This window comes from Molossus molossus, unplaced genomic scaffold (genome assembly GCF_014108415.1).
Source record: "Molossus molossus isolate mMolMol1 unplaced genomic scaffold, mMolMol1.p scaffold_m16_p_1, whole genome shotgun sequence".
Taxonomy (NCBI): domain Eukaryota; kingdom Metazoa; phylum Chordata; class Mammalia; order Chiroptera; family Molossidae; genus Molossus; species Molossus molossus.
The window spans coordinates 172483669-172506513 of record NW_023425344.1 but is presented as its reverse complement, the minus strand read 5'-3'; the positions used below and the strand labels follow the sequence as shown (position 1 = coordinate 172506513).

Below are 22845 nucleotides of genomic sequence, written 5' to 3'. Positions count from 1 at the left end.
TAGAACAAATCCTTGTCATTCTACCACATCTTTGTTTTCATTAATTGAATCCAATCCATTCCCACCTAGAGTAGAGTCAACAGTTTCATTTCTGAATAGCCAAATAAGCCAAATAAGATGAGAGTATATTTTTCTGAGATGACAAAGGAGGGACAGGTAAACATAAATGATAAATTACTTCCCATCCTTCCCTCCCCCCTAAGGGTAACCTTTTCTTCTCTCTTCTAAGGCCACACAGGGAATTATTATGGGGCTTAAAGATGAATCACTGGTTTCTCTATGAGGCAGTTGTCACACAAAATGAAAGAAAAGAATGAACTTTTTTTTTTTTTTAAGAATTGCAGTGAAGAAGAGAGGAACAGAAGGTAAAGATAAGATTTTCTGGGACAATCTTTAGAGCCTGGGGATAACTGACTCCTTCCTCCTAAATTCAGCTACCGGACTCTCAGTAACTGCTTTGGTATCTGTAGCACTTATGTTTAATAATGGAATTTGGATGAGGTTAAAAAACAAGGAGATAAAAAGGGAATTGAGAATGCCAAGGCTGATCCAAATGGGATCAGTGCTTACAATGGAATATTAAGAACACTATTTATAAAGAATATTTTGTGGCCCTGGCCAGTCTGGCTCAGTAGTTAAAGTGTCAGCCCTCAGACTAAAGAGTCGTGGGTTTGATTCTGGTCAAAGGCACATACCTTGGTTGTGGTTTGTCCCCAGCCCTGGTAAGGGTTGTGAGGGAGGCAACCAATCGATGTGTTTCTCTCATATCAATGTTTCTCTCTCTCTCTCTCTCCCCCCCCCCCTCCCTCCTTCCTTCCCTCCCTCCCTCCCCCTCTCTCACTCTATCTGAAGATAAATGAAAGAATATACTCAGGTGAGTACTAAAAACTAAAAAGAATATTTTGTGAAGTGGAAGAAAGTTAAAAAAATAATAGAATTTTTAAAAGCAGGAAGAAAACTGAATATACAGTATAATCAAAAAATATATAAAATATGTATAATTTTCAAAATAGTATATAAAATATATAAATTTCAAAATATAGATATAAAATAAAAATTTTATAAAATTTTCAAAATATATATAAAATCAATCCATTCAAATGGGCTCTATCAAAACATTATCAGAAGTTATTTAGTGCTGGTGGAATTACAGATGAATTTTTTTTCTTCATTTACATGTTTCTCTATTTTCTAAAATAACATTAATTTTTTTTGTAATCTAAAGAAATAAATATTTTAATAATAATCAGATATTACCTTATAAAAAGCAACTTAATTATATAACTCCCTTATGGTAAAAAAGTGAAAAAGTATGTATAAATGCCAACCCACAGAGGTAACACTACTTTTCCAAAATTAGGGCAACTCCTAATTTTCCCAATGCTTGCCTTCTCACCTCATCTGGAATTAGCTCCCACATACACTTTTATATCTTCGATTTCTCCCTTTGAACTGATTCCTCCCCTTCTGCTTTCAAACATGCTCAGGTTTCACCTATCAACTCCTATACTCTTTCTCTACTTCTCTTTCCTGCCAAATTTCTACAATGAGTGCTTTTTAGTTTCTATTTTCCCTTTAACCCTTTACAATCTTGCTTTTATTTTGCCCTCTCACCTAAAAAAGCTGCATCTTCAAGGTCACTTGAAGCTATAAGGGAGCCTTTATAGCACTGATGATGCTCATCAAGGTCAGCCCAGCCAACTCTAAAGTCTGCTTTCTTCATCACCATTAAGCATTTTTATCACTTCAATGCCCCACACCCACCCCCAGCCCCCCATCTTTCTGTTCACAAGACACAGTACTATCTTGACTCTCCTTTTTCCCTTCCTCCCCTTTGGTTCCTTTACCTCCAATGGCTCTTTTCTCTCTACTTTAAAAGTGGAGAAGTATTATTTCATGGCTTCAGCTGTTTCTCTAGACCTAGTCTCCCCTCTGACTTCTATGTATTCCACTTCCTGATCTGCCATTGCTAAATCCAAGTCAACACATCTAAAACAAAGCTCTTCAATCTCTTTCAATGTCACACCAACTAGCTGCCCTTCCTATCTACTACATTTTAAATTACTGGATTCAAATTTCTCTCAGATTAGAAAACTGGAAGTTAATTTGACTCCTCTCTCCTTCCTTCCCATCAATCACTAAGTCTTCTTGAGTCTTCCTTCAGAATATTTCCTGGATCCATTCTGACTTTCCCTTTTCCACTACTAGGATCTCTAGTCCCATCACTATAAGCCTAAAGTACTGTAAGCATTATTTGATTTTTCCTGTCACCACTCTGTTCCTGATCCTCAAATCTCCAATAGTTTCCTACTAAATTTCCCAAATTATATTTAGAGTATCCAGATAGATTTTAATGGATGTTTTCCTCTGTTCAAGTAAGTCTGAATATGCTGCATGTTAAACTATTTCTTTTTTTATTGTTATTATTGATTTTTTTAAGAGAGAAAAAGACATTGATTTGTCATTCCACTCATTTATTCATTCATTGGTTGATTCTTGTATGTGCTTTGATCAGGATGGAACCTGCAACGTTGACATATCGGGACAATGCTCCAACCGAGTTACCCCGCCAGGGCTAAACTACTTCTTGAAAATTAATTCATTGTTTTGTTTTGTTTTTATCCTCACTTGAGGACATCTTTGCATTTATCTTCAGATAGAGTGAGAGGGGGAGAGGGGGGAAGAAAGAGAGAGAGAAACATTGATGCGAGAGAGCCACATTGAGTGGTTGCCACCCACACGACCCCAACCGGGGCCAGGAACAAACTGCAACTGAGGTACATGCCCTTAGCAGGAACCGAACCTGGGAACTTTCTGGTCCGCAGGCCGACACTCTAACTGCTGAGCCAACTGGCCAGGGCGAAAATTAATTCAATACATTAAAAAGACTCTGAGAAGGCTGCATGATTTTATTTAACTCTAAGTCCCAATCTTAGCCACCATCTTACTTTTTCTTTTTTTTTATCCTCACCCGAGGACACTTTTCCATTTTCTGTACAGATAGAGTGGGAGGGAGAGGAAGAGAGAGAGAGAGAAACATCGACGTGAAAGGGACACATCGAGTGGCTGCCACCCGCACGACCAACCAGGGCCGGGGACAAACTGCAACCGAGGTACATGCCCTTAGCGGGAACCGAACCCGGGTCTCTCCGGACCGCAGGCCGACGCTCCAACCGCTGAGCCAAACCGGCCAGGGCGCCACCATCTTACTTTTTAAAATCCTGCCAGATATTCTTAAAATTTGAAGATAAATATATTCCAATTAACATAGTTTGTGAAATTGATTTACTACACCAAGACTAAACTATTTATCTAAATGTAGAAAACCTTCATTATCAGGTACCTTACTATTAGAAGTTAGTAACTTTTTTAATTAGAAGGGAAAAAGAACAAAACATCCCCTACTATTTTTTTATATGGGGAGGATGGGAAGTTTTTTGTTGAGGGAGGGAGATTCCACTGCATTGATGTTAATCAAATAACAATAATATTATTAAAAATAACAGCTAGCCTTTATCAAAGCTTACCATATACTCATCATAGGCATTATCATATTATGATCATATTATGCCCTTTTTACAGGTGAGGAAACTGAGGCACAGAAAGATTACATAATCTGCCCAAGGTCTAACAGCAAGAAAGAAAGTTATGAGCCAGGATTGGAACCCAGGCATTCTGTTATGATTGCCTCTACTCACAACTCTCAACCAATATACTATACTGCCTGCCTTTCAATTAAGATGGGAGATTAAGGGTGAATGTTTAGATAGACGATGCAGGTTTTATCATTTTCTAGCTTGTTACTTTTGGCAGGTCATTTATTATATCCTGAATTTGTTATCTCCAATGCTAAATGGAAATGTGGTTATGAAGATTAAAATAAGATTATATGTAAGTTATTACTGCTATTACCACTCATATTTGCATAAAATATATACAATTTTTGTATTTTGGAAGGCAAATCTGACGACACTGTAGAGCAACTAAACTGTATCTTGTCAGTAAATTTATAGTGACTATAAAATTTATCATCCAAATCAGGACATATTTGAGAGTGAAAGAAAATATTATTAAAAATTACACTGGGTCAACAGGCATATACCAGGTCTGTCCCAAGCAAATTGAGATGTCTGGTCACCCCAACTCATTTAAAATGTTTACTTTCCTAGACTGATTTTTAAAATATTTTTTCTATAAAAATTATCTACTCAGCAGTAAAAAGAAATGAATTATTCATACACAAACAATATGAGAATAAGTCTCAAATGTATTATGCTAAATGAGAGAAGCCAGACTCAGAAGGCTAACTTCTATACAACTTCATTTATATAACATACTAAAAAAGGCAAATTTATAGGAAAAGAAAAATATCAACTGTTGCTAGGGTCTAGAAGTAAGGTAGAAGTTGACTACAGAGGGATGAGGCAACATTTTGTGATGAGAAACATGAAACATATCTTGACTGGAGTAATGATCACACAACTGAATATATGTTGAAAGTCACGTAAATGTATATCAATAACCTGACTTTAAAAAACAACAGTGCAGCCCTGGCCGGTTTGGCTCAGCGGTTAGAGCGTTGGCCTGCGGTCCAGAGGGACCTGGGTTCGGTTTCCACGAAGGGCACGTACCTCGGTTGCAGTTTGTCCCCGGCAGCCACTCGATGTGTCCCTTTCATGTCAATGTTTCTCTCTCTCTTCCTCTCTCTCCCTTCCACTCTGTCTGAACAAAAAATGGAAAAATGTCCTTGGGTGAGGACAGAAAAAAAAACCCAAAAAACTGCAATGCAGAGCACAGTCACTCATGGCTTTTCACTAGGCTCCTTGGATACTCAGCCACTCATTGGCAGAATATGACTCCACTGGGCCATGTCCCTTCTTTTTTTCTCCAGGAAACTGGTCCACCCTTCAGTCCTGGAAGTTCCAGAAACATTCCTCATAGCATCTGGAATATTTATCTGTTTTGACTGATGATTATTAAGGTCAGACCTCTGGCTTTCTCTTTGTTCTCCTCAATCATGTGGGCTGAGTCTGGCCCTGAGGATGGTAGATGCCCTTAGTGCCCTCTGTGTGCAATGAAATGGGGTGAGGCCTCTTATGTGGAGGCCAGTGGGAGTTAAAAGCTTAATCTGCAAAGGCCTTTAGGCTCCCCATGCCTCTCCCAGCTCTCTAAAAAGCTTTCTGCTCACTATGCAGTAGGTATCAAAACTCACTACCTGGGTGAAAAGTTAGACTCATCCGATCTTAAAGACTGGTATAGCTAAAAGATTAGGTAAAACAGACCTATGTTCAAATTTCCACCTTTCCCACTTAACTAGCTAGCTGACCTTGGAAACAGGTGAGCCTCGTTTTCCTCATCTATAAAAGTAAAGATGTTTGTCTTTTTACCTTGCTTCACTCCAAAAGAATAAAAAATCCTGCTGACAATAATTTTTTCTTTATTTTTATTGAATTTATTGGGGTGACATTGGTTCATAAAATTATATAGGTTTCAGGTGTACAATTCTATAACACATCATCTGTATATTGTATTGTGTGTTCACCATCCAAAGCCAAGTCTCTTTCTATCACCATGTATCTATCCTTCACCCTCTCCTACCGCCCCTGACCTCTTTCCCTCTTTTAATCATCATACTATTGTCTGTGTCTATGCGTTGTTGTTTTTTCCTTAACCCTTTCACTCGTTTCAGCCTGCCCCACAACTCCCCTCCCTTCTGACAGCTGTCAGTCTATTCTCTGTATCTATGAGCCTGTTTCTATTTTGTTCATTAGATTCTACATATAAGTGAAATCACATGGTACTTGTCTTTGTCTGACTGGTTTATTTCACTTGGCATATACACTCTCCAAGTCCATCCGTGCTATCACAAAAGGTACAGTGAGTTTGAGTCCCTACCTTTCCCCGTTTCTTTTTCTGAAAGTTTCAATGTGGTTAGTTAATGTTTTTGCCCTCTTCTCATAAACGGACTCCCTTGATCTCTCTGTGAAGTTCCAATGTTAGTGCTCCTTCTCCCCCCAGAATTTGCCTACTACTTTGAAATCTCACGTTTTAATAATCTGGTAGTAGTTAACTTATTTTATCCCCCCCACCCCCTTCCTAGTCTCTTTATCCAACTAGAGAGATCAAGGTAGTCAGTTTTTAAAAGGGTGACAAAAACTTAAACTAACCACATTAAAACTTTCACAAAAAGAAACAGGGAAAAAGATAGGGACTTCTAAACTCACCGTAAGCATCCTAAAACACAGAAAGCACACCTTAAAACATTAGCTCTCATTCTTTAAGTCTTTTTTATTAAAACTTCCTGCCTGTCCTGATACTTTCCCTCCTTTCCAGTTCATCACAGCCTCTGACTATAATGACTGAGTTCAAATCATCCTCTCTTAAGCATTTCTTGATTCCTATCTTCACTGATCTCTTCTTTCACCACCTTTTAATAGCACTTAGTTATTATCACATAGCTTAGGCCTTTACCAATTTTATTTTAATTTTTTTGTTAATCCTCACCCAAGGATATTTTTCCACCGATTTTTAGACAGTGGAAGGGAGGTGGGAGGGATAGAAAGTGAGAGAGGAAGAGGGAGAGAAATATCCATGTGAGAGAGACACATTGATTGGTTGCCTCTTGAACAACTCCCAACTGGGGCCAGGGATCATCGAATCTGCAACTCAGGTACATGCCCTTGACTGGGAACTGAACTTGCGACCGACCCTTCAGTCTGTGGGCCAATGCTTTAACCGCTAAGCCAAACTAGCCAGGGCAACAATTAACAAATAATTGAAAGCCTACATGTACCGTTTGGCACTAACTGACCCAGATGTATTTCTTATTGCCAACTAGACTGCAAAACTTCTCATGGGCATGGATTTCATACCTTTATATACATAACCTAAAAGGCAATTATCGTCACAAACAAAGTTATAGCTTCCAGTAAGCAAATATCATCACAAAGTCCTAGTATTTTAAGGTTTATTTTTAAACGATTAAAGGAAAGCATATGTATTCAATTCAACATGCATTTACTGAGCACCTATTCTATATCAAGAAATGCAAAAGAAGTACATGTCTTAAAACAAACAGAAAAACCCATAGATACAGACAACAGTATGGTGGCTATAAGAGGAGAAAGGGGCTGGAGGAAGGATGAAGAGGGTAAAGGGGATCAAATATTTGGTGACAGAAGGAGATTAGGCTTTTAGGTAGCGAGCACACAATAGAGTATACAGATGTCATATTATAAAGCTGTACACCTAAAATTTATATGTTATTAATCAATGCTATGCCAACAAATTTAATTTAAAAATTAATAAATGTAAACAAAAGAAGTACATGTCTTATTTCTCAAGAAACTCATGGCCTCGTTGGGAAGAATGACAAGAAAGCCAATAAATATAAAACAATTAAGCACTATAAAAGAGGAATAGATCGGTTGCAGTTTGTCCCCGGCCCTGGTTGGTCGTGCGGGTGGCAGCCACTCGATGTGTCCCTTCACGTCGATGTTTCTCTCTCTCCCTTCCTCTCCCTCCCTCCCACTCTATCTGTACAAAAAATGGAAACATATCCTCTGGTGAGGATAAAAAATAAAAAAAAAAAGAGGAATAGATAGTATAGGTTGCTTAAAAAGCAGCAGCAATGCATAATTTGAGAGGCACAAAAACATCCAAGAATATATCTCCGTCACACTAGATTTGAGTCATAAAGACAAACAGGAAATTGTAAAAATGAAATTAAGCAATAAGTTCTCTATTTGAGCAACCATAGCAACACTTGTAGGTACTAAAAAAATCAGAATCTAGAGCTTTCCTTATTTCCATTTCTCCAGAAATGATTATTCAATTTGAACATAAATAGAAAGCAAAAACAGATATAGAAGCTGAAGGGGAATTTCATAATGGACGGATCAGGTTGACAACATCCAAACCACTAATCAACTTTAGCATCACAAAAAAGGAGATAACCAGACATCATATGCCTCTGATGTGACACACAGAAAATACTATACAACACTACTATTAAATATTCTTGCGCAAAGAAATCTAACCTGAACATAACCAAGCCTCAACTACCTGTCACCAACTACCAGTTTAAAAGAAATACAGGCCAAGCCAGTGTGGCTTAGTTGGTTGAGCACTGGGCCCATGTACCAAGAGGTCACTGGTTCGATTTTCTGGTAAGGGCACATGCCTGGATTGCAGGCTTGATCCCCAGTAGAGGGCATGCAGAAGGCAACCAATCGATGATGCTTCTCTCTCATTGATATTTGTTTCTATTTCTCTCTAAAATAATCAATTATAAAAAACATACTTAAAAAAAAGAAAGAAAGAAATACAGAACACAAAGAGGAATCGAATAAGCACTACCATGAGGATAAATATAGAAAAAAAAAAAATTCTTTGGGACACCAAACTCAGTTTCCTCACCAAATACTTCACAAGAAAAAAATAAGAGAAGGGCCCAGCCGATGTGGCTCAGTGGATTGAGCATCCTCCCATGGACTGAGAGGTCCTGATTTGATTTCAGGTCAGGGCACATGCCCAGGTTTTGGGCTCGACCCCCAGTAGGGGGTGTGCAGGAGGCAGCCAATCAATATTTCTCACATGGATGTTTCTCTCTCTCTCTCTCCCTTTCTCTCTCTCTAAAATAATCAGTAAAAACATATTTAAAAATAAATAAATAAATAAAAGGAGGAACCTATATATTAAAAGAGGCATTATCAACTGAATACAATGTGTGGACATTGCTTAGATTTCAGTATGTTTTTTGTTAACTATTAAAAAGTGTAAAAATCAGGGAAGCTTAAATATTGGCTGGATAGGTAATTAAGTTGTTTGTTTACAACTCTAAAGTTAAACTATATATAATCAACTGTACATATTTAAAGTATACTTATGTATACATCCATACATATACACCTATTAAACCATTACCATAATCAAGACAGTAAACCCATCATCTCCAAAAACTTCCTCTGCCCCTTTGTAATTCCTCCCCAACCATTTGACCTACTTCCTATCACTATATAATAGTTTGCATTTTCAGCCCTGGCAGGTTTGGCTAGGTCCCAAGAGACCCAGGTTCGGTTCCCACTAAGGGCATGTACCTCAGTTGCAGTTTGTCCCTGGCCCTGGTTGGTCAGGTGGGTGGCAGCCACTCGATGTGTCCCTTTCACGTCGATGTTTCTCTCTCTCTCTCTTCCTCTCTCTCCCTCCCACTCTGTCTGAACAAAAAATGGAAAAATGTCCTCGGGTGAGGATAAAAAAAAAAAAAAGAATAGTTTGCATTTTCTAGAATTTTATATAAACAGGATTATGTAGTACACTCTTTTTTGGGGGTTGGGGGTGAAGGGGTACTAGTTTCCTTCATAATTATTTTAAGAATCATCCATGCTGTTACATGTATCAAGAGTCCACTCCTTTTTTAACTGCAGAACAGTATACCATTGGGTGGATATAGCACAATTTGTTTATCCATTCACCTGCTGATGGACATCTGGGTTATCTCCAGTTTGGGCTACTACCAATAAAACTATGAATAGTCATGTGAATATCTTAGTATGAACAGATCTCATTTCTCTTGGGTAAATACCTAGGAGTGGAATGGCCTGGCCATACACTAGATATATGTTTAACTTTTTAAAGAAAATTGACAAACTTAAAAGTCATATCATTTTGCATTCCCATTAACAGTGTATGAGCATACAGAATTATTAGTTATTGTTAATGATTTCTAGTCGCTGGTATTGTAGTGATGTCTTTTATTTTTAAAATTCAGCCTTATTAAGGTATAAATGACAGAGTTTGCCAATTTTAAATGCATGATTTAAGCTCTTTTCCAAAGTGATTGCATCATTTTATAATCTCATTAGCAATGTGTGAAAGTTCAATTGCTCCACAGCTTATCATTTGATGTTATTAATATTTTAATTTTAGTCACTCTAGTGAATATATTATATCTAGTTATAACTCTGTGGTTTTAATTTGCATTCTCCTAGTGAATAATGATGTCAAAATAAAAAAGAAGATACATACATCACACAGATGAAAAGAGATGATGTTTGGGATTTGCACAGAGGAGGGGAAAAAAAAATCAATGAAACAAGAAATGTTGGTAACTATTGAAGCTGGGTAATTAGGATGTTTATTATACCATCCTCTCTGCTTTTCTATGTTTAAAAGTTTAAAGAAATAGATAAGATATTAGATTACTGTAATGACCAAAGCTTATTTATAGGTTATATATATAGCAATGTTCAGCAATAATATAGTTAAAATGGATGTCCTTGCTCTTTGGGCTAGAGGTAGTGTTCCCTTTAAAGACTATCGATGCAGTCAACTTTGAGCAGGAGTAATATGAAAGTCAGGGGTGGGGGAAAGAGACAAAGAGAAAAGCAGATGTGCGCAGGAAGACTATGTCCTGTCCCTTCCTCTCTCACTCCATACCCTGGATTTGATAGAAGGACATGTGTTGCATAAAAGAAAAAAATAAGCAATAAATATGAATAAAAATTATCTCTCACTTTAGAATAACCCAACAAAAAATTAAATGCTTCTTGAGATGAAGCTAGGGAACAGCAAAGAAAGCTTTTCCTTTATATTCCCTTTACACCAAAATTTGCATTTCCTACAAGCATTATTTACTTTAAAAATAAATTAAAAACTGCCCTGGCTGGTTTGACTCAGCTGTTAGAATGTTGGCCCTTGGACCAAAGGGTTATGGGTTTGATTCTGGTCAAGGACACATTCCTGGGTTGCAGGTTCGATCCCTGTCCCCGGTTGGGGTCATTGTTGGGATGGTGCGGGAGGTGACCAGTTGATGTGTCTCCTCTCCTTCCCTTCCACTAACTCTAAAACTCAATGGAAAAATATCCTCCAGTGATGATTTAAAAAAATAAAATAAAATAAAAAATCACCAGTAGTAATTCAACCACCAATAATATTCTGGTGCTTTTCCTCTCATGCAGTTTAGGTTTATATCTTATATTTTGTCATTATATTTAAATAAATTATATTTTCCTACATATTAGAAATCCCTTTGAAAGTGACTTAAATTAGCCCTGGCCGGTTTGGCTCAGCGGTTAGAGCGTCAGCCTGCGGTACAGAGAGACCCGGGTTCGGTTCCCGCTAAGGGCACGTACCTCGGTTGCAGTTTGTCCCCGGCCCTGGTTGGTCGTGTGGTTGGCAGCCACTCGATGTGTCCCTTCACATCGATGTTTCTCTCTCTCTCTTCTTCTCTCTCCCTCCTGCTCTGTCTGAACAAAAAATGCAAAAATGTCCTCGGGTGAGGATAAAAAAAAAAGAAAAAAGAAAGTGACTTAAATTAATATATTTTATCACATGGATGCATTCATTTTTTATATTAAAGAACATACTTTGATGGGCATCCATATATTTGTAATATTTAGTTATTTCCTTTAGATAGGTAAAAAAAAATATTATAGAGCTCTTGAAATACATGGTAAAAGTCTTCATATATTATAGCTAGGAGTGGTGGTTGGTCACAAAATTATTTATTTTTAAATTTTTTTTCTTTATTGATTTTAGAGAGAGAGGAAGGGAGACGAAGAGAGAGTTAGAAACATCAATGAGAGAGAACACTGACTGGCTGCCTCCTGCATGTACCCCACTGGGGATTGGGCCCACAACCTGGGCATGTGTCCTGACTGGGACTCGAGCTGGCGGCCTCTTGGTGCATGGGTCGATGCTCAACCACTGAGCCACACCGGACGAACGGTCACAAAATTATTTAAAATGAAGATTCAGCCCTAGCCGTTGTGGCTCAGTAGTCGGACCAGAGTCATGGGTTCAATTCTTGTCAAGGGCATGTACCTTGGTTTAGTCCCTGGCCCTGGTCAGGGTCACGTGGGAGTAAACCAATCGGTGTATCTTTCTCACAATGATGTTTCTCTTTCTCTCTTTCCCTCCCTCCCTCTTTCCCATTCTACCTAAAGATAAGTGGAAAAATACCCTTGAGTGAGGATTTAAAAATAAAATAAGGATTCATTTTGGCCCTGGCTGGGTTGCTCAGTTGGTTGGAGCATTGTCTCAATATACCAAAGTTGTAGGTTTTCTCTTTAGTCATACAAGAAGCATCCAATGAATGCATAAATAGGTGGAACAACAAATTGATGTCTCTCTCACTCTCTCTCTCCCCCTCCTCTTTCTCGCTAAAACAAATAAAATAAGACCTGGCCAGTGTGGCTCAGTTGGTTAAGCATTATTCCATGCACCAAGAGGTCACCCTTTCAATTTCTGGTCGGGGGTGTGCAGGAGGCAGCTATTCAATGTTTCTCTCTCTCCCTCACCTCTCTTCTCTCTCTCAAATCAATAAAAACATATTTTAAAAAATAAAATGAGGATTCATTTTTTTTCTTTACTGATTTTTAGAGAGACAGGAAGGGAGAGGGAGAGAGAGAGAGAGAAACATCAATGAGAGTAAACATCGACTGGCCACCTCCTGCATGCCCCCCACTGGGGATTTGACCCACAACCTGGACATGTGCCCTGACCGGGAATTGAACCGGTGACCTCTTGGTGTATGGGCTAACACTCAACCAATGAGCCACTCGGGCCAGGCGAGGATTCATTTTTAAAAAGAGAGATACAGCCTGGCTGGTGTGGCTCAGTGATTGAGTGCCACTCCATGCATCAAGAGGTTGCCGGTTCAATTCCTGGTCAGAGCATATGCACAGGTTGTGGGCCAAATACCCAGTGGGGAACATGCAGGAGGTGGCCAACTGATGTTCTCTCTCATCGATTTTTCTATCTCTCTCTCCCTCTCTCTCTAAAATCAATAAAAAAATTTTTTTTTAAAAAGAGAGATATGTACCCATGTACCCTAAACATTTCCATTTAAAATCCAAAAGTCATGCATATTCATCCTCTATGATTTCTACTTTGAGTTTCTTTAAAGTGGCTCAAGAACTTAATAGTACTTACAAAGCATTATCAGTGGTTATAGTTTTACTTCATTTATCTTTAGCTTTTTAACCTACACCAAATTTGATAGGAAGTTTTTAATCACTTGCTTTCATCCAGTCTATCCAAGGCATTCCAATTAGTTTTTATAACAATGTTTTTAAACTCCTATTTTAAACTGTTTGATTTACTATACTGATAACAACATAAGCTTGGCAAACATGGCAGAGATGGACAGCTGCTCTCCACATCCATACTCCTGCCAACAGAAATACAGAATGACCACTATCAATATCCTTAACAACAGAAGATTCTGTATTATCAATTTTTTTCCCTTTGAAAATCTGACAGACAATAAACAATATCATGTTTTAGTTTGCTGTTGAAAGATTTAACATGAAGTTGTACTTTTCTTGTATGATTAAACTGAAAGGACGAGGCGGAATGTTACAATGGGAAACACAAGTCCTAGAGTCAGACTTCCTGGGTTTGTGTCCTGCTTTTACCATTTACTAGTTATGTGATCTTAAGCAAGTTACTTAATTTCCTATTTTCAGAGAAGTATTGTGAGAACTAAATAAAACAATCTAGTTACCACGATGTCTGAGTTAATCACTCTGTAAATTTAGGTATTATTAAGTTATACATAAATATCACTAATGAAGCAAGTGCCTTTGGTGTAAAAAACATGATTTGTAATGTCAGCAAATTTTACTACCAGTTCTTAAATTCTGTATGTGCACATGTGGCATGAGGGGGAAAAAAACAAAAGATAAAAGTTCTTTCTAAAATGTGGTATTACAGCCCTGACTGGTTTGGTTCAGTGGTTAGAGCATCCGCCCCAAGACTGAAGGGTCACGGGTTTGATTCCTGATCAGGGCCATGTACTTGGGTTGCAGGTTCCAACCCTGACCTCCACCAGGGTCATGTTGGAGGCAACCAACTGATGTGCTCCTCTCACATCGATGTTTTTCTCTCTCCCTCCCTCCCTTCCACTCTATCTGAAAAAATCAATGGAAAAAAAATATCCTCAGCCCTGGCCAGTTTGGCTCAACAGTTAGAGCAGCAGTCCGCGGACCAAAGAGTCACAGGTTCGATCCCCGGACCTGGTTGGGGTCATGCTGGATGCAACCAATCGATGTGTCTCTCTCACACTGTTTCTCTGTTTCTCTGTTTCTCTGTTTCTCTCTCTCTCTCTCTCTCTCTCTCTCTCTCTCTCTCTCTCTCTTCTTCCCTCTTCCCTCCCTCCCTCCTACTCTTTCTGAAGATAAATGGAAAAAAATCTTCAGGTGAGGATTAACCAAAAAAAAAAAAAGCGCTATTACAGTTGAATTGTTTCATTTTTCTCTTTCAACTTTCTACAGTAAAAAATCTACATGTTAAATAAAAGGATTGTTTCTTTTTTAACATAAGAAAATCCCACTAATAGGATAGACTTTCTTAAGCCTCAAAACACACAAATTCTTATGTAAAGAAACACAAAATAATTATAAAATTATAAAATTCAGTGACCTGAATCACTTTAAGGTAGAAGAATTCTTGGTATTGTATATAACTTATATCATAGCAACTTGTAGTTTCCTGCCTCATTTCTGCTCTCACCCTTCAACTTCCCTTTCCTGTTGTAAGATTCTCATCATTACCACAAGGTTTATAAAGGGAGAAACATACAAAAAAAGCAATTATAATACCATATGTTAAGCATGGTAATATCCCTGAAGACTTATCTAAAGAGCTTAGGAAGAAAAGTTGCACTTTGAGTTAAACTATGAAGTAGAAGAGTTAGTTATAGTTATTTTAGCAAAGATATATTTTACAGAATAACAACTTCTAGTACAGCAGGATTTACCCAGTCATTCTCAGTAAGTGTTTCACTAAATATTAATGTGTACAAGAGTGTACAAAACAAATGTTGGGCTGAACAATCATGTGACCCAGTGTGGAGCAGGTAAAACTTATTACAAGAACTCAAAACAAACAACCCCTCCCCTCACCACCAAATCTTTAATGTAATCAAAAGATTACATGATTCCCTAAGTGTGACATTTCTTTCTTTGTTATATTTGAGCAAGGAGTGGGGAGGGGAGTTACAAAGGCAGCAAACACTTGTACTCTAAAAGTGACCAAGAGAATGGTATGTTAACTGTGCTTTTTATAAGCTAGATGAGACACTATTACACTGCTAGGGTAAAGATACATTCTGTTGACTTGTTTGGTTTTGTTTGGAGCCTTTTAATTCCTTCTAGGTTCTAATCTAATTGAAAGTCAACATTTTGAAAGAATGTGTCAGATAGGGTATGGACTGGGGGAAGGAGGCGAACAACACTGAGAAGAAAAGAGAAAAAGCACAGAAACAAATACAGGCAGTGCTTATTCATGCACTGTCCAAGGAAAGGGTGCCCCATCAAGTTACCTGGAATGTCTCCTACACTTGCTAGGTTTATTCCTAATGGGGAAAAGAATTTACCAAGTTATCAAAGCCTGATACTCATTAAATATTCAAATTATAAAACTAAATCCCCTTAATCTGATCCATGTTCAGAACAACTCAAAACCCCTAGTACCTGAAATAAACCCTGACAGTGTCAGCTGAATATCACACCATCTTCCCTTAATTCAGTTGCCCATGGAAGGCTGATCTGGGAAATAATATCAAATTCAGGAAGGCAGGTCAAGCATGAAAATACAGGTTTCTGGAGATTCAGTGGGTACAACATAATGACACGTTGTTACAATCAGTTAGACCAAACTGAATTCCAACTTTCTTATGGCCAAGTTACCCTGAAATAAAAATTACAAAATTGATGCTAAAGGGGAATTATCATTCCCACCACCTCTTCCTCACTTTTAATAATTAGGTCCACTGAGCATATTACATTAAGGAATTGGGATTAATATGGGAAAATGAAGCTAACTAAATTCTGAGAGCTAGGTGGTTGTTTATTACCACCTTTATCAGTAGTTTTGGACCAACAGACTTAATTTTTTCAGTGAAGTTATTCCTTATACTGGAAAGAGGGGGTGGGGAGCAGGTGCAGAACAGTAAGCTACCATTTAGGTAAAAACAAAACGTGTAAATAAGTGATTGCTTGTATATTCACTGAGTATTCCTTGAAAGGATACACACAAAACTGGGGACAAATGTCACTTCTAGAGAGAAGTTACGTGTGACTGAAGGATGAGGTGAGAGGGAGATATTTCCCTTTTGGAGTTTTTAATTTTGTGTTTAAATGCAAGTTTTACATTTCAACAAAAGTAAAATATATTTATAGTACACTATACATTTCTTCCTAAATGGCTATATAAACATCAGAATCTTTGGGAAGACCTGGAGTTTCCTAAGCCAAAGTAGATGATTAGCATGTTTTGGTAAATATCCCTTACTCTCTCTGTTAGAATATTCCAGTATTTTTCCTGAAATATTCACAGGGAGGAAAAGTACTTTCATCCTTTCTAATTGTCTTCTTATGCTGACAAATGGATACACACACATACAAACACACAAAACAATGTCATCTTTAGGACCTTTTGTTTAGCTACTAATGGTATTTCTGATACTTTCAAGATAGACAGACTATATATATGAAATGATATATCAATAAGATACGTGACTCTCAAAAAATAAGTTAATACAAACTAATTTTAACACTCTATCCTCATGACTTGAGATTAATCTATTACCAATCTATTAACACTTGTGCCTAGTTTTTGCAGTACCTGGTCAGTATGTGAAGTATAACCTTAAAACCTTGAAATAAGGTAGACTGCCCTTTAAGAATTAAAGAAATCAACAAAAGATGATGCTAGAGTCCTTTTATGACAATGATTCTTTTTCTTTTTTTTTTTTTTTATCCTCACCTGAGGACATTTTTCCATTTTTTGTTCAGATAGAGTGGGAGGGAGAGAGAGGAAGAGAGAGAGAAAGAGAGAAACATGGACATGAAAGGGACACATCGAGTGGCTGCCACCCGCACAACCAACCAGGGCCGGGGACTAACTGCAACCGAGGTACGCGCCCTTAGCGGGAACCAAACCCAGGTCTCTCTGGACCACAGGCCGACGCTCTAACCGCTGAGCCAAATCGGCCAGGGCTGATTCTTAATCTTTCTTATACTCCAATGCTTAAATTAAGGATTACCCCACATCCGTATCAGTTACAGTGATTTGCTACCACTATATATCCTGAAATCAGAATATATATTGATATTTGAAAATGCCCCCTTCTCTTAGGGAATATGCTCTTCTCCAGGAGAGGAGTCAAACACTACCTTAAGGAGGTATAATGACTCCCAGGTCTAAGACTTAACTGTAATAAAATTTAGCATATTCAATTTAAAAAATAAACAGCTTATTTCAGTGTTTCTCCTAAACTCTGTACTTGTTTCTCCAAATGCTCACAAGTCAGCTCCACATGTGTGTCTAACAGTCATCCATTCTTGAACTTAATATACTGAAAACAGAACCCTTAATATTTACCCTCTCTTTCATTTCTCTCGTGTCACAAGAACAAAGAAAATATAAAACTTCCCCAAAGTTACTGGATATTAGCTTTTAGAAAATACTTGGGAGATGAGCACAAAGTAGAAAACACAGCACTTTAGCCCAGCCAGTGTGGCTCAGTGACTGAGCATCGACTCATGCACCAAGAGGTTGCCGGTTCAATTCCTGGTCAGGGCACATGCCCAGGTTGTGGGCCTGGTCCCCAGTTAGGGGCATGCAGGAGGTGGCCAAATGATGTTCTCTCATGGATATTTCTATTTCCCTCGCTCTCCCTCTCCCTTCTTCTCTCTCTAAAATCAATCAATAAAGAAAGAAAACACAGCACTTTAATCCAACAATGTAAAATTATATCCTATCCAATATGAAAAGTGTATGCTTCCAGTAAAAGTACCATTTGTATTAGGCTTAAAGTTTTTTTTTTTAATTTACTTTCCTAAACACATTTTCCAGAAAGCACCAAATAAAGTGATATAGATGGATAAGTATACCGATTGATAAAATAGCAATGTAATATTAACTGATGTGATATTATAAGACATTCTATTACCAGGCAAGTATTTTTAAAGATAATTCCTTTTCCCCACAAAGAGTTATACTCACCTCTTGCTTATAAACTGTAGCCATCTATACATTTAAAAATCCCAGATTTGTCCTTTAAGCTCTCAAAGTAAAATTAACACAAACAAACGTGAGCCTCATTTAGGATTTTAATAGAAAATGTATTTCTAAAAATGTTTCCAAGAAGAGGAAAAAGGAAGACTTGCTAAAAACTGAAAAATAAGCTTAGTACAAAAAAACAAAAAGTAAAAACAAGAAAAGAAAATCAAAGGAAGATTAATTATAGGAGTTTTAGGAAGAATGTGAGGTGATAGGCATCATAGGTCCTCATTAAAATGTCACTAGGTATCTCTGTGAATGACAGTTTACATACCTAAAATGAAAAGTGTTATGAAAATGCCAATTTGTTTCAGTAGCTCCACCATTCTTTTAGCTTCCCAGATTTAAAACCTTGAGATACTGTATGTAGACTTTTACCCCCATTGTTTTCTATAATCAGTCATCATATTCTAAAATTTCTTCCTTCAAAATGTCTCCTGTGAATACAAAGCAAAATTCCCAATTTCAAAAGACTACACACAAAAAACAAAGACTGACCATAAAAAAAAACATTTTTCAAAGAATGAAAAATGAGAAATAGTCATCATATTCTGAGTCAAAACAAAACAAAATACCCAACCACCATAGGGAGAAAAATGTGTAATCCTAGTGTTATAAGAGAAGATAGTTATCAGCATAAAAAAAATTTGAAAGGGACCGCTCATGAAAATGTTCACAGTTGTTCTTCCTGTTTGGAGAACCTTGTAACCGTGTTTTTTTTGTTTTGTTTTGTTTTATTTTAATACTTTCTCTACATTTCATAAATTTCCTACCATAAATGCATTAGTTTCAAACTTAGAATTAATGTTATTTAAATAATCATCTCATTTTACCACTAGTTGTCCATTTTTATTGCTGTCATCCTATTTCCTCCAGTCTCTCCTATCCCAGGACTCTAACAGCTTTCTTTCCTCTTGAGGTCTCTGAGCCAGCTTCTCCCCAACTTAATACTGCTTATACACATGCTCCTTAAAGTCATCATTCATACTTATCTACAGCACATGGATGTAGAGCTGGCCATATAAACAATCAACTTAAGACAGTGCTTCTCAATTTCAGGACCACTGACATTTGGAGTATTTCTTATGAAGGGGCTATCCTATTGGAGGATGTTTAGCAGCATTCCTGGTCTCTATTCACTGAATGCCAGTAGCACTTTCCATCTCCCCTTCTGGTGACATTGCCAAAAGTCTCCAGGAGGGGTGGGGGGTGGGGTGCGGAACTGCCCTGCTGAGAACCATACATTTAAAAGTTTCAAAACTTCCAAAACCATCTCTCTCTCTGCTCATATTCATATATATCAAGCCTAAACTTCTTTGACATATGTCTTGCACAACATTCCTCCTAATCTTGCCCACATCTTATTTTTCTCAATAGGAACTTTCCAAATACACCAGACTTATTTACTGTTCCTAGAAAAGTCATTCTCAATTCCAAGTCTCTGAACACAGTTTTCTCACTAAGATTCCCATTCATACTTTTCCATTCAATGGCTTATATGCATCCTTCTCAGTTCTTTGCAGAAGCTTTACCGATTTGCTCAGTTCAGTTTAGCATACTCCTACTTTACTAACATAAAGCATCATAAATACACATATACATTTGTTTGTTTGTTAATCTCATACCCCAAACTAGACTAACCTCCCTGAGGTTTGGTGCTCAGGCAGATTTCTGTTGTATAGCCATTTGGCTAACACTGTGCTGGGCACAGAGGCAATCAGAAGCTTGATAACTGATAAATGAATTTAAATGCTCTGCTGTTAATAGTGTAAGCTGCAGTTTTCTTATTAAATAATTGTTTTTCAACCATATTTCTCATCATGGAGGAGTTAAGTACAGAATGAAAACATTAACATATACTGGTATATTTTCAGAAACACCTAAGTTTTGAACTGTTCTCTACACTTTTAGGAAAAGATATAAAGGAATTAAAACTATTAACTACAATATAAACATGAACTTTATGAACTCCATTTATTTTATAATCCCAGTGGATTTTTTTTGCTCAGTAAACATAAGTATTGTCAACAAGAGCAGACAACTTGATTTTATAGTGTATGAATATATGTGTACACAAACACACCTTACACATACGTGTACTATATCCCAAGTCGAGAGAAGTAAATGTAATGAAAGTCCTTTGTAAACCCGAGAAAAGCCACATACAAAGAAGGCAACAGCATAGCAGATAGTTACAAGTTTGAAACCAGCCTGCTTGGATTCCAGCTATTATTAGCTGTGTAACCTTGTACATGTTACTTAACTTCTCTGTGCCTCAGTTTCAAATAGGGAGAAGAGTGTCTGTCCCAAAGCAAAGCTCTCAAAACAGTGCTTGCATATAGAAAGCACAAAACAGATAACAACCATTGCTATCATTACACTATTAATTATTAGCCAAGTAAAAAAGCTTCAATGTCTAAAATTCTGATTCAAGTCTGGAATTGGTCTTACAAAATGCAGGATAAGCTATTTACAAGTTTAAGCCCTTGTGTGGCCTAGTTTCTCAGAATTTTTGCTGGTGCTAAACTGGTGATTATTACAGAATCTTTGTTACAGCTTCTTCTTGTTGTTGTTTTTTAATCTGCAAAGAAACTGACACTCTGTTTTCAAGGTACTTTACAAGTCGCAAGAAAATAAATCAACTCTTTGTTATCTCCATATGTAAGTCAATGTAAGAGCGCAGTAAAAGCCTAGGTAGTTACGGCACAACTTTTCAGAAAACAACAATGAGGTTTTTAAAGTTCTAATGAGCAATTCTTATGCAGTTATGTCAAGTTTTTTTGTCCTGCTAAACAAAAGCGTATCTGTCAAGGAACCGAGAAGCCGTCAAAAATAAGGAAATGCCACGGCCGGGCCTAGGCGGCGGTCGGGAAAATCTGCCCTCCGCCAGGTCGCTCACACGCTCGTCCTCCCCCTCCGCGGGGTGCAGATGTCGGCTCCACCCGGGGATCGGTGACAGCAGGCTCCGTCCTCGCCTCTGCCGCCCGCCGCCCGCGCGCCCCGCCGCCCGCAGCCCGACCCGGCCCGCCGCGGCCAAGCAGGGGCTTTCGCCCGAGACCGCGGCCTCGCGCCCCGCCCCCGACCCGGCAGCCCCGCCGCCCGCACAGCCGAGGCCCCGCGGGGCCTGCAGGTGGGCCCAGGGCGCGGCCAGGCCCGAGAAGTCCCGGTTCCGCAGGGCGGCAGCGGGCGCGGGGCTCGCACCGGCCCGGCTGTCACTTACCGGCGCCTCATGGTACCGCGGCGCCTCAGCCCAGCCCCGGCGCGGACGAACTGCGCCCGGAAGCCTAGACAGTCCCGCGGCTCCCGGGCCGAGCCCCACTCCGGGCCATTCAAACGCGGCCGCGCGCGCGGCCCGCCGGGATTGCTCCCCTTAGGGTGTCCAGGCTCCGCCCAACACTGGCCCCGCCCCTCTCGGGTCGCACAGGAGGAAGGGGGAAGAGGACGTGGGGCCACAGTGCCCTCTGGTGGTCCCATGTACGCACACAAGTCTTGCTTCTCGGCGGTAATACTGCGCTAGGAACTGAGGATGATAGAAGTCAAAGAATGACCTGGTGCTACTGACAATCCACAAGATTCAAACAGTCTTTTATAAAAATATGGTGCCGGGAGAGATTTAGTAACTCCTATTTAAATGCATTAGGCAAAGTATTTAAAAGCATGACTCTGGATCTATGAGACCTTGGATAAGTCATAAATTCCTGTGTGCTTTGCTTTCCTCATCTGTAAAATGGGGATAATAGTAGTAGCTGCCTCATTATTGTGAAGATTAAATGAGTTAATAAATATAAAATGCTTAGAAGAATGTACCTGGCATATGGCAAGCATTTTATAATTGTTAGCTATTATTCTTTTAGTTCCTAATATGTGCCAGACTGCGTCAGAGTCGTAAGAACACAAGAAATATGTATGATGCAGACCCTATCCCCAGGGAGCAGGCTCAGTCACTTTGGAATGGGATACACTCAAGTATAAGGTTAAATTGCAGTCCGTCCCTGACTTGCTTCTAATTACTGAAGGTAATTCTCTTTATCTCAATGGAGGCAGAGTCTACTCATCTTCAAATGTAAGACACCAGTCAAGGTTAACCACATTGTGACAGGAACAAGTTTGTCTTTGGTGGGCCTCTCACCCCTTGCAGAAGACAATTAAGTAGTGCTTTAAAAAAAAAAAATCTCATTCAAGGATGTGTGTGTGTGTGTGTGTGTGTGTATTAAGAGAGAGAAAGAGAGGGAGAAAGAGAGAGAGGGAAATATCAATGTGAGAGAGAAACATCTATCTGTTGTCTTTGACACTCTCCTTGACCAAAAATCAAATTTGCAACCGAGGTATGAGCCCTGACAAGGAATCAAACCCACAACCTTTTAGTGTACGGGTTGACACTCCAACTAACTGGACCACCTGGCCAGGGGCTCAAGTAGTGCATTTGATGGAAACTTTCCTCACTGCAAGACTCTACATCCTTTGAGTCACCTTTTTTAGGCACTCCTTACAGAACTCTCCTGGGCTTGCCCAAGAAAAAGGTTGGTTAAGTTTGGTACAACAATATTTTTGAGGGTCTACTATGTGCCAAGCTGACATTGTACCAGTTCAGTTGCTTGAGATAGCCAGGAGAAGCTCACAGTGGCTTGGGCATGGAGAAAGAGATCATTCCAATACACTGTGGTGAGTGCAAGGATAAAAGGGTACATTCTAATTGCTGTAGGAGCTCAGAGCAGTGGGTGGCCAGGCAGATAAGCTAAGATGTTATTAGGTGAAAATAACAATGTATTTTCCTAC

The 22845-nt window shown here is 38.7% G+C and overlaps 1 protein-coding gene across 2 annotated transcripts in view; it reads right to left on the bottom strand.

Moving 5' to 3' along the window:
• KATNBL1 (katanin regulatory subunit B1 like 1) overlaps window positions 1-21435 on the bottom strand; it is a 36369-nt gene extending 14934 nt beyond the window's left edge. Inside the window, exons 1-2 of one of the 2 annotated variants that reach the window (XM_036263624.1) lie at window positions 21290-21376; window positions 18344-18506 (exon numbers count right to left, since the gene is read on the bottom strand). The gene's annotated coding sequence lies outside the window, so the exon portion shown is untranslated. Of the gene's footprint in view, window positions 1-18343; window positions 18507-21289 lie in introns of both variants that reach the window. The other variant, XM_036263625.1, reaches the window with a different exon arrangement.
• Window positions 21436-22845: the final 1410 nt, after the last annotated feature.